Raw genomic sequence first — 3,369 nt, 5'->3', positions numbered from 1 at the left:
GTTTTTTGTTTGTTTGTTTGTTTGTTTATTGTTGGGGGTTTTTTGGGGGGGGAGGGGGGTACAAGGGGGAAATGGGAAGCGATGTAAAATGCCTTCAAATCAGAGGAAGCAGAAGATACCATGACGTCCGCCAGGGACTCTGCGAGGCTTTCCCTACTCTTCCTTCCTTCCCCCTTTCCCGTCCCATCCGGGCCTTCCCTGCCCATGAAGTGTTGAGTGAAGTCCCGCCGCTTCCTCTGTGGAAGGCGGTGTGTTTATCCGGGGTGTAGACCGCGGCGAGCGAGGCGAGGCGGCTTCTTGGATCCAGAACTGGAAGGACTGAGATGGAGGCGGGTTTGGCAGGCGCTGCCTGTGTAGGCAGACAAAGGGTCAGTGTGTGCAACCGATCCATCCACTTCTTTTTCTCATTCAACAGACATGTGCTTAATGCCTAATGCTTTTTTGTTTTGTGTGTGTGTGTGTGGTGTGTGTGTAGAGAGAGATAGACACATCCATGATGAGAGAGAATCATGGATCCGCTGCCTCCTGCACGCCCAGCACTGGGGATGGAGCCTGCAACCCGGGCATGTGCCCCGACCGGGAATGGAACCGTGACCTCCTGGTTCATAGGTCGACCTTCAAACACTGAGCCACGCCGGCCGGGCTCTGTGTCACGTAATTTACCTGCCGAAGAGGCGTGAGCAGATCCGCATACTTGACCTCGAGATCTGGGCCTTTCTGGAGAGCAAACTTCCTTTACGTTTTCTCCGGCGGCTTTTCCTACGCGTGGGCCCGCCAGGCTGCCAAGTGGAGTGACCATGAAGAGGCCGCGGAGTAAGCCACGGAGCAGAAAAAGAAGAAACACCCCCGTTTTCTCACTTTTGGAAAACACAGCTCCGGTTTTCGCACTTTTAACAAGTTGGAAACTTGTTAAAGCTTCTTGTGATGTGGCTGGAAGTGCAAAAACTGCTTTCCGTGAGAGGAGAGAGAATCGCAGGTCCTGAGCCGGGAATTCTTGCTGCTGCCCCTCTAGGCCATGCTTAGGTTTTGTGACGCTCACCTTCGGCGTAGCCTGGAGTATTGCGTGTATTGTTTCCCACACCTGATGGTGGTCGGAAGGTCTTTAAATCTCCAGGCCCTGCCCTGGCCAGTTTGGCTCGGTGGATAGAACGCTGGCCTGCGGACCGAAGGGTCCTGGGTTCAAGTCTGGTCAAGGACATGTACCTAGGTTGCAGGCTCCTCCCTGGCCCAGGCTTTAGTTGGGGCTCGTGCAGGAGGCAACCCTTTGATGTGTTTCTCTCACATCAATGTTTCTCTGTCTTTCCCTCTCTCTTCCACTCTCCCTAAAAATCAATGGGAAAATATCCTCGGGGGAGGATTACCAAAATAAATAAGTAAGTAAATAAATACATCCATCTCCAGGCCCTATCACCCCAATGGGCATCACCGCGGAGGTTCACGGAGCTCCGCACTCCTCTCTGAGCAGGGATATATATTACACTGAACTTCTGCTCTTGGGTGAAGATGAATATTAATCAACATAAAAGAAACTGTGTTGCCTTTGGATTTCCAAGTTGTCTTATCTATAAATCTCCTATAAAAAAAAAATTACTGCTCAGTTGACAATTGCCAGGTCCTACTCACCCCCATCCACACACCAAAATAAGAATTGTGTGTGTATGTGTGTGTGTGTGTGTCTGTTTCAATATATTTTTATTGGTTTCAGAGAGGAAGAGAGAAACATCAATGATGAGAGAGAATCACTGATCAGCTGCCTCCTGCACGCTGGGGATGGAGCCCGCAACCCGGGCCTGTGCCCTTGACCGGGAATGGAACCGTGACCTCCTGGTTCACAGGTCGACGCTCAACCCCTGAGCCACGCCAGTCGGCGAAACTGCGTTTACTTTGTTTAGCCTGGCGTCTTTCCAAGCGTGGTGAGCCCAGATAACGTCTGATCATCCCGGGAGCGAGTCTCTCTTGGTACCCGTGTTGGGAAACGTCGCCTCGCGCACATCCCCCTGGAAGTGTGTGGGACCCCACACCTCTCTCTGCAGTAGGAGGCGTGCCTGTTGCCACAAGATGAGCTGATAGCTCACGACAGCTCAGCCTCCCGGGAGCAGAGAGATCGATGGGTTCCCGTTCGGGCTGTTTCTCCACTTCAGAAGGCCCCGGGCCCGAGGCCGCGGCTCTCTCCAATCTGCCTCCAATTTGCACATTCGCCCACCAATCTGGCTTTCAGGTAAAGCAGGGATGAAAACAGTCTTTTTTTCCATGGAAATCTGCCTTTTATAAATGTCTGCCATTTTCTGGCTCCGGATCAATCAGAAATGCCCCGACAAGAGCTGTCTTTGGAGTCTTTGGGGGTTTTTCATCACCGTCTCCGGAAAACAGCCTAAGATGTGACTCCCAAGTCGACAGAGCTTCAGGTTGGTTTAATGCCATCTCTTCGGTCCTCGTTCCATCAGGGAGAGGGAGCTGGGGAGAACGGGAGCCTTCGGAGTCACATCTGGGGAGCAGAGAGGGAGACAGAATCTCACGCTATCAAGGAATCCATGCAGCCGAACCCCCAGAGGAACTGGTGCCTCTGGTCACCTCTCTCAGGGGGGACTGGGGTGGGACTGGGGGTGCAGGCGGCTCCTCCTCCACTGGGCAAGGCCTGGGGAAGCAGGAGGAGCTATTTGCAGCGTACTTTTTCTACTGACAACCCTTTCAGGGCACAGGCCCGGGTTGCAGGCTCGATCCCCAGTGTGGGGCGTGCAGGAGGCAGCCGATCCATGATTCTCTCTCATCATGGATGTTCTCTCTCTCTCAGCCTCTCCCTTCCTCTCTGAAATCAATAGAAATTTATTTTTAAAAATAATAGAATAAATGTCGGCAGTCCCTAAGGTGAATGATGAACCCCCGGGGGGCCCAGGTCCAAGGCGAGGCACACGTGCCAGGGAGTGAGACAGGGCCCCAGCTGGAAGCATTCCCGGGGGGAGGGGAGACACTGGAGCCAGCACTGTCCTGCCTGTCCCCCTCCCTCCCCCCCCCTCGCACACCCCTGGGGAAGCTGTCTGTCACCTCGTAACTCGCAGGTGTGTGTTCGTCACTGCTCCCTGGGCGTTGGTTCTGGATGACGAAGCACAGGTGTTGGCTGCATCCTCTGCTTCTCACCTCCTCCTCCTCCAGCCCCGGAGAACGCGTCTCACTGCGGGGCTCCCGGGAACCACCAGGTGAGGAACCAGACAAAAGAGCTCACCCGAGGGGCTGTCCTACGCTAGTGCGATGGGGTCGGGGGCCCCAGCCTCAGACCTGTGATACGGCGGATCTCCTCAACTCAGCAGCCCCCAAGTCCAGCTGCCTCACCCCCCCCCCCCCCCCCCCCCCCCCCCCCCCCCCCCCGGCCCC

This window comes from Myotis brandtii, unplaced genomic scaffold, assembly GCF_000412655.1.
Source record: "Myotis brandtii unplaced genomic scaffold, ASM41265v1 scaffold1026, whole genome shotgun sequence".
In the NCBI taxonomy this organism is placed as follows: Eukaryota; Metazoa; Chordata; class Mammalia; order Chiroptera; family Vespertilionidae; genus Myotis; species Myotis brandtii.
Note: the sequence above shows the minus strand (reverse complement) of the source record.